Raw genomic sequence first — 14,049 nt, forward strand, 5'->3', positions numbered from 1 at the left:
GCCTAACATCACCATAACTGCAATTCCACTTTTTTAATTAGTTAAACAGAATCATTCCTTTTCCTTGTATTACTACTACTTTCCCAGACAGATTACTTATCCTCACCTCTCTCCTCATATTGGGAAAAATATCCAGATAAAAAGTTGGAAAAGTAAGCACTTTTATCTTATTTCTGGAAAAATATTAAATTGTAATAAATCACTACAAATTAATTAAAAGAGTGGACTATCAATTCAGAGTTGACTCTAAACATCATGACATTTTATCCTGACCTATGCTGGTGGTACCGAGGGGGGGCGGGGAACAGCACTCACTAACTTCTTAGATCTTTTACAGGTCTGTAAGTAACTTAGTAATTTTTAATTAAATAACCTTAACAATAATTATCAGGCTAGCCATCTTCCTGAATTGGAGAAGGGAACTGATATTTTTGAGTTCATAGTTTGTGCCAGGAACCGGGCTGAGCAGAATTTTTTCTCATTGAATCAGAGATAAAATTAACTTGAAAACCTATTTCCTCCCCTTGAGTCAAACTTGTGTTGAAACAAGTAACATCAAGGTGGGTAAGTAGCTTTGAAACACATCCCATTTCTCAATGTTTGCCAGCTAACTCTTCAACCCACATTATCCAGTTGGAATCAAAGAAATCAAGAGGAAGTTTAATAATTCTATATAGTCAGTGATAATAATTGCCTTGTGGCATGTTTTGAGAAGATAATCAGAGGTTCATATTTTCAGACTTGAAGTTCCACTTGGATAGAGAGTAATATGAATTGGATTTCAAACTTTATTGTTAAATCACCAATGTCTGATTTTCTGTCTTTTATTTTCAAAAACATAAGCCTAAGGCTCAGCCACCTCTAGAAGATAGGTTTGAAGGACTTAGAATATAAACATGTAGAAGACACACAGCATAAAATGTGTAATATTTATCATGTCCATCAAAACAATTTTTATCCTTGATATTTGTGGAAGTTTCTCAAATAAGAGAAACAATGAAGTTTGAGAATTTCAAAGATTCTTTCTTACCTGGACTTAGGATCCCACAGCAACAACCACAGGTCTATCCCTTTATCTGTTGTCAGAGTCTCTTGCTAAATAGATAGCTGTTATTTGCTTTTTTTTTTTTAGTCCAATGATGATTAACTATCTTATTAGGTCATTGTCCTAGACAAATAGAAGAAAATTTACTATTTATTATAAGAATCTCCACTGCACACATATTTAAAAAATTAATAATGTCTCAGAAATTACAAATTATTTGTATATAAATGTTCCAAAATTAAGCTTTATTTCTGAGAATAAGTTATATTTGCTTACTCAGTTTGCATATTTTTCTTTAAAAATACAAATACAACAGATTATCCAAAGTATTAAAAACTCTTCCATATAAAGAAGACTACAAGGCAATTTTTAAAACTTGTCTATAGATTGCTTGAATATTCAAAGGATCAAATGCACTGTTTTTGCTTGATTCTATTTGTTGTGAATGTTGCTCAGTTGTGTCTGACTATCTGCAACCTCATGGACTGTAGTCTGCCAGGCTCCTTTGTCCATGGAATTCTCCAGGCAAGACTATTGGAGTGGGTTGCCATTCCCTTCTCCAGCATATCTTCCTGACCCATGAATCAAACTCAGGTTTACTTTATTGCAGGCAAATTCTTTACCAACTGAGCCACCAGGAATCCCCCTTTTGTTTGCTACTTGGGTGCAATTCTAACATGATGTTTCTGGATACCAGATGTCCCATGTGGAATAGTAAAAGTGCCAATTTATTATAAGATAGATTTTCTAAATGACAAAATTTTTTTAAAGATGATGGAAGTCAAGACTACTTTGCATGATAGATTTCTTATATCAATATCTGCAGAAAGATAGATCACACGATTTCTATTAACTTGGTTTTTAGAGAAGGGGAGAGCTTGATACTGTTGAAAGTTTTCTTGAGGAGGTATGCAGTTTCATCCTCTCATTCTTTCATTAACTCACTCAAACATTTTTGAATCCTTATTATACCTCTTTAACCCAGTCACTGGACTCTGTTCCAGAGGTGAACAGAAGTTAAGTAGAAGTGAAAGTGTTAGTCACTCAGCTGTGTCCAACTCTTTGAGACCCCATGTACTGTAGCCCGCCAGGCTCCTCTGTCCATGGAATTTCTTAGGCAAGAATACTGGAGTGGGTAGCCATCCCCTTTTCCAGGGGATCTTCCTGATCCAGGGATCAAACCCAGGTCTCCTTCACACATACTGATGTAAGTGTCAACTTAAAAAATTGTCACAACCTAAAAGTTGAGTGTTATGTTTATTTGGTGGGAATTTTTAGGACTTCAGGCATGAGATGGTGACTGTAGCCATGAAATTAAAAGACACTTGCTCCTTGGAAGAAAAGTGGTGACAAACCTAGATAGCATGTTAAAAAGCAGAAACACCACTTTGCCGACAGAAGTCCATATAGTCAAAGTTATTATTTCGTAGTCATGTACAAATGTGAGAGCTGGACCATAAAGAAGGTTGAGTGCTGAAGAATTGATGTTTTCAAACTGTGGTGCTGGAGAAGGCTCTTGAGAGTTCCTTGGACAGCGAAGACATCAAACCAGTCAAACCTGAATATTCATTGGAAGGACTGATGCTGAAGCTGAAGCTCCAATATTTGGCCACCTGATACAGATAGTAGACTCATTTGAAAGGACCCTGATGCTGGGAAAGACTGAGGGCAAGAGGAGAAAGGGCGACAGAGGATGAGATGGTTGGATGGCTTCACCGACTCAATGGACATGTGTTTGAGCAAACTCTGGGAGATAGTGAAGGTCAGAGAAGCCTGGAGTGCTACTGTTCACGGTGTCACAGAGAGTCAGGCATGACTTAGCTTCTAAACAACAACAAGTCCAGGAGACAGCATCTCAGGTAACCCTGAGAGAACTGCTCTGAGGAGGCAGGAGGAGGAATCAGGTTATAGATAGGTTTGCAAGAAAGGGCAGGTAGTCTGAACATCAAAAGATTATTGTTAATAAAGGAAAAACAGATATCTCAAGGAATTTAGTGCTTTTCTGTGTATGGGAAGGTAGAAGAGTTTGGGCTCATTGAAATCATTCCTTTCATATGCATCTCAGCTTTCTGGGGCTACCCAGAAAGGCCACCCTTCCCCCAGCTCCTATTGCTCACCTTAGGGAGTGACTAATGGCTGTTTGATAACAGGTATTGTTCTTCCTGGGCACCCTCAGAGCTCAGAAATTCACATTTGGAGTCCCAGAATCGTGGACAGCTGTGAAACCCTTATTTGTTTATAGGACAGAAATACTCTTATTTATTTCTTTTTTTTCCCATTTATTTTTATTAGTTGGAGGCTAATTACTTTATAGTATTGTAGTGGTTTTTGCCATACATTGACATGAATCAGCCATGGATTTACATGAGTTCCCCATCCTGAACCCCCCTCCCACCTCCCTCCCCATCCCATCCCTCTGGGTCATCCCAGTGCACCAGCCCTGAGCACTTGTCTCTCGCATCCAACCTGGACTGGTGATCTGTTTCACACTTGATAATATACATGTTTCGATGCTGTTCTCTCAGATCATCCCTCCCTCGCCTTCTCCCATAGAGTCCAAAAATCTGTTCTGTACATCTGTGTCTCTTTTTCTGTCTTGCATATAGGGTTATCATTACCATCTTTCTAAATTTCATAAATATGTGTTAGTATATTGTATTGGTCTTTATCTTTCTGGCTTACTTCACTCTCTATAATGGGCTCCAGTTTCATCCATCTCATTAGAACTGATTCAAATGTATTCTTTTTAATGGCTGAGTAACATTCCATTGTGTATATGTACCATAGCTTCCTTATCCATTCATCTGCTGATGGGCATCTAGGTTGCTTCCGTGTCCTGGCTATTATAAACAGTGCTGTGATGAACACTGGGGTGCACGTGTCTCTTTCAGATCTGGTTTCCTCGGTGTGTATGCCCAGCAGTGGGATTGCTGGGTCATATGGCAGTTCTATTTCCAGTATTTTAAGGAGTCTCCACACTGTTCTCCATAGTGGCTGTACTAGTTTGCATTCCCACCAACAGTGTAAGAGGGTTCACTTTTCTCCACACCCTCTCCAGCATTTATTGCTTGTAGACTTTTGGATAGCAGTCATCCTGACTGGCGTGTAATGGAACTCTGATTTCTTATAAGATTCAAATCTTTCTTCTCTCACATGAATAAATAGTGTATATTATATATGTTTTATACATGCACGTTATTTATTATGCAGCATACTTAATATCATATATGTATAGAGATATGTGCATGTACATATATATAGCTATTATATAGAGATAGCAATGTGAATGTCTATGTATGTACATAGATATGCACATACACATGTGAATGTGTACATGCACTTACTTATATTGTAATGTGAAGATGTGTAGGTGAAAATATTGTTATCCCTTATCTCTTCTTTCTCTTCTGCAGGACAGTCCTTGATACAACTGTAACGATATTTATTTAAGCCCTGTATCTCAGTTATTTGATCTATTAGTTCTATCCTGGCTTATTCTTGGTACTGATGGAACCACAGAAAGAACAAGAAAGTGCGGAGTTGAAAGGTTTAGGAAATCTCTAATTTCTCAATTAAAGGTAACTGAGAAAAGAAGATCTGGAGCTGGGAAGATTAGGGTTCAGCCTCCCAAATATTCCTCAGCAGAGTCAGCACCTATAGCAGTTGGGGTCCCACACCCAGGAGATTCTGATTCAGTTGACCAAAGATTATGATTTCTTAATAAGCACTTGAGTGACCTTTTGTGTGACACCCGATTTTGAGAAGCACTGTAGCAGAGCTGGATGACGTTGTGAATTGATTTTGTGTGCTTCCCTTTCATTCAGAGTCGGGATACAGTTTAGGTGTTCCTATGCTAATAATTTTCTCTCTAAATTTTTATTCTACTCTGGTTGCACCACCTTGTTTTGAGACAACCGTAGAAAGAATGACGGTAAAACAGCACAAGTTAACTAGACCCTTTCTAATCTAATCTAATCTCTGGTGAAATTCTGGAGTGTTTCCAGGGATCAAAGAACGTTTGTTCTTTTTCTTGCGTGACTGTTTAAGCACTTAGACTGTTCTCCTTGTGTGACTTGTGGCAGAATAAAAGTGGTCAGAGGAAAGACATTGCAACAGTTCTTTCAAGATCAATACTATGCTAACCTCCATAGGTCAATAGAATTGCAAAATTTCCTAAAAATAATCTTATTGATATTTACTGCAGACATAATCACCCCAGTTCTGATGATATGTTATATTCTTTGAAATCTGATAGAATTTGATGCCAATGTGTCTCTGCCACTTGCTAGCAGTATGAACTCAAGTAGGTTATCTAAACTTTTCTGAGCATTAATATCTGCACCTATAAAGTAGGAAGACAATACTTGGATTAAAGGATTAAATAAAATACATAAAGTGACTTGCACAGTACTTGACAAATTATTGATTCAATACTTAATAAGATTCTTTGTATGACATTAGTGTATTATAAATATTTAAAGCAATTACTTCATATGAAATGAATAAAAATAAAGTCTCTAAGACACACCCCCAGCAGTTTTTTTTTTTTTTCCCAGAAGCTTTTTATTTCCAGAGTGCTCAGATGTGTCCACAGGCATTATTGAGTGGGGAGCCTTCAGGCTCAAAGTCAACCTGCAGTTGCCTACTCCAAACTTCTCTTGGCAATGGTCAAGAGGCCGTTCTGTAACACAACGTTATAAATCGACTATACTCCAATAAAAGCTAATTTAAAAAAAAAGGTGGGGACTTCCTTGGCAGTCTAGTGGCTAAGGCTCTGCTCTTCCAATGCAGGGGGCATAGGTTTGACCCCTTGTCGAGGAACTAGGATCACGCATGCTGCCCCAAATCCCGAAAGCGTTTCAGCATGAACAACAAAAAAAAAAAAAAAGGGAAAATAGTGGAAAAAATATTTTAGAAAAAGGTAGGAAGCACTAGGAGGTTGCAGACTCCTGGAAAGAACTCACATCCTTCTACCCACCAAAGCCCTGGCATCATCATGATTGGTCTTACTGTGGCCATCATCTCTCTTATGTTGATCACCACCACAAGAAGCAAGGGATTCTCTGGTCATGCTTGTCAGCACCATTCTAATTCCCACATGACTCTGCACACACCTGTATTTGTCCCTCATCTCCTATCTCTCTCTCAGTCCTGAAATGAGATCCTTCTTGAGATTTTTTTTGGAACTCATGAGTAATCGCAAGTATAATTCCTTTTACCTTCAGCCTCTTTCCTGACACATTTTGCCTCACGTTCTTGCTCTCACTTACACTGGGCCTTTTCCTGAAGACACTGCCTCTCTGGCTGCTGTGATCAATGCTGGATGCATTGTTCCCCATTTTACACCACATAAGAAGCACTGGTTTCCAATTTGCCTTACTTTGCTGCTTCCCCCCCCCCCCCTCCTTTTTAAGAATTTTTTGAATGTGGACTATTTTAAAATTCTTTATTGAATTTGTTAGAATATTGCCTTTGTTTTATGTTTTCCATTTTTTTGGTGGGGCTGTGAGGCATGTGGGATCTTAGCTTCCCAATGAGGGACTGAACCTGCACCCACTGTATTTGAAGGTGAAGTCTTAACCACTGAACTTCGAGGGAAGGCCCTCCTTTCTGTTTTTAAACCTTCTCCTTTCTGAACCCATCAGTGTGAATCTCATATTTAAAGACCATCACTTCTTCATGGTGGAATCATCTACCAGTCCTTGAGTCACTCCTACTTCTTCCATGAGTTTCAGCTGTTGGTTCAAAGCCAATCTCTCAAAGTATCCCTGCTGTCATAATTATTGGTAATGTCAATGGTCAAGAAGAGAATCCTTCTAATCCTTCCACTTCTTAGTTTTTCAACTTTCTCTTCTCCAATGGCCTTTCTTCTATCCACTCCAATGGACATATCCTAGACTTTGTCACATCAAAACTGCAACTTCTCCCTACTGCCAGCTACAAGGATTGGATCTCCACTATCTATGTTGCCAGCTCACAAACTGTAGCACTCTGGATACAACAGTACTTTCTAATGATCAGGATCTATCTGACTATTGATGGATTCTACCAGAGATTTCACTGTGCTTTATATCATGTTGCCATTTCCCTCCATATCTAGGTTAAATTTAATGGTCACGGTAATCACTTTCATCCATATATCTTCAAGTTATTTATGACCTTGGTATCATTTTAATTGCTTGACAAAACTGCAACCTGGATTAACTACAACTCTCAGATGACTCTGTCCATCTATGTTGCTGAACATGACTAAAGGAAAATTCTCAACCATGCTGGCTTTAAATTTATGATCATGAAGTTCAATGTGGGGGTCTCTTTTGGGCTTAGGTATCATGCTGCATTTTCCCAGTCCACATTTTGCCTTCTCAGTAACTATTTTGCACTTTCATCTCTTTCTCCTCAAAACGCTAACACATCCTTTCCTATCTCCACCTTCAAATGATGATGATTTCACTAACAAAAATGAAGGACAACTTGGGAGTTGGTGATGGACAGGGAAGCCTGGCGTGCTGCAGTCCATGAGGTTGCAAAGAGTCGGACATGACTGAGTGACTGAACTGACTGAATGAAGGACAAAATTTCCCAAATCTCCTTTCAATGCATCTATTAACCTGTAGCATCAGTACTACATATTCTGTCTTGATGAACTGTCTATGCTCTAGCTAAGACCAACCTCCACTTGTCCACTTGGGCTTCCTCTGGTGTTTTCAAGGATACCAATTTTTCCTTTCTGAAGAATTGTTCCCTTCAGCATATATACATGCCATCACTTTTTCATCTTCAAAAATCTCTCTTTTGATCCCATTCCCCTTCCAGGTATCACTTTATTTTTGTGCCATTTTTACATTAAAAAAATCTTCTCAAAAAGATATCTATAATTACTGTCTTCTATTCCTTCCCTCACATTCTCCCTTGAGTATATTTCCATCAAGTTTTTACACCCAACTCTTCACTCAATTATTCTTGCCTAATTTATTAATTACCTAAATGCTACATGTAATGGTCTTCAGCTGACTAGACCTATTAGCAGCAATTTTTCCAGAGTTGATTATTTCCTTCTCCTGAAAATACTTTTCAGGATACTATCTTTGGTGATTTTCCTCTTAACTTACTGCTGCTGCTGCTGCTAAGTCACATCACTCGTGTCCGACTCTGTGTGACCCCATAGACGGCAGCCCACCAGGTCTCCCCCGTCCCTGGGATTCTCCAGGCAAGAACACTGGAGTGGGTTGCCATTTCCTTCTCCAATGCATGAAAGTGAAGAGTGAAAGTGAAGTTGGTTAGTCGTGTTCGACTCTTAGTGACCCCATGGACTGCAGCCTACCAGGCTCCTCCATCCATGGGATTTTCCAGGCAAGAGTACTGGAGTGGGGTGCCATTGCCTTTTCCGTCTTAACTTACTAGCTACTCCGATTCCACATCATTTACTGACTCCTTTATATACTTTGGCTTCTTAAAGTATTTCAGGGGACCTCCCTGCTAATAAAGTGGTTAAGACTGCTTTCCAATGCAGGGGGGAGCAGGTTCAATTCCTGGTCAGAGATCTAAGATTCTACATGCCTTGGGGCCCAAAAAGCCAAAACATAAAAAAAGCAGTATTGTACCAAATTCAATAAAGACCTTAAAAACTGTCCACAACAAAAAATCTTTAAAAAAACAATTAAAGTGCCTCAGGATTTGACTGTTCTATTTCAATGCTCTCATTTTTCTCATGTCTTTAATGCTATCTATATGCTGCTAATTACCAGATTTTTTATCTCTGATCAAGACTTCACTTCTGAACTGTAGATTTTTCCATTGCCTGCTCACCATCCCCTTTTAGGTGTCAAAGACTTCTCACACTTAACATTTTCCAAGTTGTTCTCATCATTTTCCATTCCCAAACCTCATCACCTGTACTACTCCCAATTCCAGGTGGCTCAGTGGTAAAGAATCTACCTGCCAATGCAGGAGACAAAAGTTCAATCCCTGAGTCAGGAAGATTCCCCTGAAGAAGGAAATGGAAACTCACTCCAGTATGCTTGTCTGGAGAATCCCATGGGCAAAGGAGGCTGATGGGCTACAGTCCATAGCATCACTGAGTGAGTGAGCATGCACTCATCTTTCTAGGTGCACACACACACATGCTGGAATCATTCTTGACTCCTCTCTGACACCATATCAGGCTCTAATATAAAAATATATCCTGAATCTGACTTTTTTTTTTTTTACCATCAGCAGTTATCACTTTGGTCCTGAATTACTGCAACACCCTTTAACTTGTATTAAAAGTTACCTTCTTTACACTCACCCTCCTCCCCCCTCTTTCCCAACCTCACTTCCCAGTGTAAACTTTAATAGAGCAGACTGAACCCTCATGTCAAAACAGGTCATCTTTTGACTCTGCTCTACTGAAATCCTCCAATGGCTTCCTACTTTACTCAGCATAAAAATCCAAAGACTAGCCTCAAGGCTGTATAAGATAGAGATCCTATAGCCAGGATCTTTGTACTTTCTGTTGCTTTTGTCTAGAATGTTCTTCTCCAGATATTTGCCTCATCATCTTTCATCATCATCATCATATTTCAATACCCATCTGAATGATACTTTCTCAGTGAAGTGTTCTCTGAAAATTATTTTATTTTTTTCCTTATTAGTCTTTTTATTTATTTATTTTTTTAAAATGTTTTTATTTTTTTTTTTAATTAGTTGGAGGCTAATTACTTCACAACATTTCAGTGGGTTTTGTCATACATTGACATGAATCAGCCATGGAGTTACATGTATTCCCCATCCCGATCCCCCCTCCCACCTCCCTCTCTACCAGATCCCTCTGGGTCTTCCCAGCCCACCAGGCCCAAGCACTTGACTCATGCATCCCACCTGGGCTGGTGATCTGTTTCACTATAGATAATATACATGCTGTTCTTTCGAAACATCCCACCCTCACCTTCTCCCACAGAGTTCAAAAGTCTGTTCTGTACTTCTGTGTCTCTTTTTCTGTTTGCATGTAGGGTTATCGTTACCATCTTTCTAAATTCCATATATATGTGTTAGTATGCTGTAGTGTTCTTTATCTTTCTGGCTTACTTCACTCTCTATAATGGGCTCCAGTTTCATCCATCTCATTAGAACTGATTCAAATGAATTCTTTTTAATGGCTGAGTAATATTCCATGGTGTGTATGTACCACAGCTTCCTTATCCATTCATCTGCTGATGGGCATCTAGGTTGCTTCCATGTCCTGGCTATTATAAACAGTGCTGCGATGAACATTGGGGTGCACGTGTCTCTTTCAGATCTGGATTCCTCAGTGTGTATGCCCAGTAGTGGTATTGCTGGGTCATATGGCAGTTCTATTTCCAGTTTTTTAAGAAATCCCCACACTGTTCTCCATAGTGGCTGTACTAGTTTGCATTCCCACCAACAGTGTAAGAGGGTTCCCTTTTCTCCACACTCTCTCCAGCATTTATTGCTTGTAGACTTTTGGATAGCAGCCATCCTGACTGGCGTGTAATGGTACCTCATTGTGGTTTTGATTTGCATTTCTCTGATAATGAGTGATGTTGAGCATCTTTTCATGTGTTTGTTAGTCATCTGTATGTCTTCTTTGGAGAAATGTCTGTTTAGTTCTTTGGCCCATTTTTTGATTGGGTCATTGATTTTTCTGGAATTGAGCTTCAGGAGTTGCTTGTATATTTTTGAGATTAATCCTTTGTCTGTTTCCTCATTTGCTATTATTTTCTCCCAATCTGAGGGCTGTCTTTTCACCTTACTTATAGTTTCCTTTGTAGCGCAAAAGCTTTTAAGTTTCATTAGGTCCCATTTGTTTATTTTTGCTTTTATTTCCAATATTCTGGGAGGTGGGTCATAGAGGATCTTGCTGTGATTTATGTCAGAGAGTGTTTTGCCTATGTTTTCCTCTAGGAGTTTTATAGTTTCTGGTCTTACATTTAGATCTTTAATCCATTTTGAGTTTATTTTTGTGTATGGTGTTAGAAAGTGTTCTAGTTTCATTCTTATTTTAAATATTATCTCCTCTGACCTCAATATAGCACCTCACTAATTTATTTTTCTTTCATAATTCATCATTTTATGCATTTTAGTCTTTAGACATCTTCAGTCTAGGATATATATTCTCTTGGAGAAATGAGAAGGCTTTCCAAAGTTTATGCAAGCATAGATAATGTTTTAGAGAAAAATTAACAGCTTTATTGAAGAATATTGGATACACAATATACTGTTTGTTCAGTCACTCAGTCATGTCAACTGTTTGCGACCCTGTGGACTGTAGTCAACCAGACTCCTCTGTCCATGAAAATTTCCAGGCAAAAATACTGGAATGGGTTGCCATTTCTTCCCCCAGGGGATCTTCCAGCCCAGAATCGAACCCGAGTCTGTTTTGTCTCCTGCATTGTCAGGTGGCTTCTTTATGATTGCACCACCCGGGAAGCCTGCATAGTACACTATACTGATGCAAATATAATTTAATATTTTGACATATGTTTTCAATGATGAGACCAAAATAATGAACATAAAGTCACTCCCAGAAATTTTCTTCTACCTCCTCTAGTATTCCCCAACCTAAACCAAGCCACTGATGCTCTTCCAGCTCTACAGATTAATTTATATTTTATAGAACTTTATACTAATGTAATCAAATTGTATGTACTGCTTTTTGTCTGACTTCTTTCATTCAGCATAATTATCGTAAAATGCAACCATGTTATGAATATCAATAGTCTTCTTCCTTTCAATGCTAATTAGGATTCTAATATATGGATATGTCACAATTTGTCTACTCACCTGGTTATAAAAATTTGAGTTTTCAGTTTTTGGCCAGTACAAATGAAAGTCTTATGAATATTCATTTACTTGTATTTTTGTGCACATATGCTTTCATTTCTCCTAAAAATTACCTAGTTGTGGAATCCCTGGCTCATATGGGAGATTTGTGCTTAAGTTTTTAAAAAATTGTTAAACTGCTTTATAACACAGTTGTATCATTTTACATTCCCATCAGCAGTGTATAAGAATTACAGTTCCTCCACATCCTCACTCATGTTGGTATGAACAGCTTTTTAAATTTTAGTCCTTTTAGTAGATGTGTAGTGGTATCTAATAGTAGTTTTAATTTACAATTCCCTAATATTAAATGATGCTGAACACCTTATCATGTATTTATTTCCTGTCCATATCCCTAAATATATTTTCACTTTTTCTTTTACTTTTGTCTTGTGAAATGCCTGCTCAAATCTTTCACTCAGTTTTGACTGGAGTGTTTGTTCTGTTATTGAATTGTAAGAGTTCTTTACATGTTTTCAAAGAAGGCCTTTCTTGGATAATTGTTTGCAAAGACTTTCAAGAACAAAAATTTAAAATTTGATAGAGTCCAATTTATTTTTTCTTTTCATTTTGTGCTTTTGTGTTCTACATGAGAACTCTTTACCAAAATCAAGGCCAATGAAATTGTCTCATTCTGTTCTAGAGATTTTATATTTTTAGTATTACATTTATGTCTTCATTCCATTTTGCATTAATTTTAGTATAAAGTGTGACGCAATGGTCAAGATTAATTTGTCTATTATTATCTAATTTATTTAGCACTGTTTGTTAAAAAGATTATTTTTCCCCTGTTGACTTAGAATATTTGTAAAATATCAGTTAAATATAAATGTGTCTGTCTAGATCCAGACTCTTTATTCTATTCCACTAATTAGTATGTCTATCTACACAGCAAGAACATAGTATCTTATTTACTATAGCTTCATATTAAGTCCTGAAATGAAATAGTTTAAGTCTTCCCACTTTGTTCTTCTTCAACAATGTTGTGGCTATTCTAGGTCCTTGGCATTTCCATATAAATTTTTTAATCTGCTTGTCAACTTCTGAAAAAAAATCTCTGCTGGAATTTTGGGATTGCAGTCATGCTACAGATCAGTTTTGGTATAAACGGTATCTTAGCACTATTGAGTCATACAATTCATGAACATGGTACATCTTTCCTTTGTTTAAATCTTGTTTAACTTCAGCTCAGATTGTTAGTTTTCAGTGTATTGGTCTGTCACATGTTTTGTTAAATTTGTTAAGCATTTCATATTTTATACTATTATTGTTTTATTTTAATTTCAATTTCTGACTCTTCAATACCAGTATATAGAAATAAAATTGATTTCTGCATATTGGACTTGTATCCTGCAACCCTACACAACTCATTTTTTAGTTCTAGTGGATTTTTTAAGAAATACATTTCTTAGGATTTTAAATATAGGTGACCATGGTCTGTGCAAATAAAGGCAATTATACTTCTTTTCTCCTTTCCAATTTGGATCCCTTTCCTCCTCTTCCTTAGTGTACTGACTAGGACTTCCAGTCCCCTCTCTAGGCTAATCTATCACAAAATAAAGGTGAGAGCAAACATCTTTGCTTTGTTCTCAACTTTAGGGGATAGAGTTTTTCACAATTAAGTATGATTCTACCTGTAGGTTTTTGTAGATGTTGGTTAAAAAAAGTTTCCTCTTTCTATTTTTCTGAGTTAGATCATTAATAAATGGCTTAACATTCAAAGTCAATCAAGGTAATTCACTGCATCAGTAGGCTAAAGAGAAAAAAAAATCTCTTAAACATATATTATTTCAAAAGATGCAGAAAAAGCATTTGATGAAATTCTTCATTCATGTATGATAAAAAAAACTTAGCAAATAATGACTAGAATTTTCTTAAGATAACAGAGAGCATCTACCAGAATACCTATCTACTTCATTACTTTTTTATTGGTACTTATGGATAGGGAGAAAACAGGGGATCCAACAAATTGGAGGTCCAATGAATAAGGAGAAAAGGTACCTGAGGGAATTTGAGGGAATGAGATGAAGGTAAAATGTGGAAATCTAAATATATTATTTTAGAGCATTTCCAGATGATGACAGATACTAGAAAATGGTTACAGGATGGGTTTACTGAAGTGGAATAGAGGTTTGCATTTTCTCACTGATCAAAAAGGCACAGAAATTCTACTCAAAACA

This window comes from Muntiacus reevesi, chromosome 1 (genome assembly GCF_963930625.1).
Source record: "Muntiacus reevesi chromosome 1, mMunRee1.1, whole genome shotgun sequence".
Taxonomy (NCBI): Eukaryota; Metazoa; Chordata; class Mammalia; order Artiodactyla; family Cervidae; genus Muntiacus; species Muntiacus reevesi.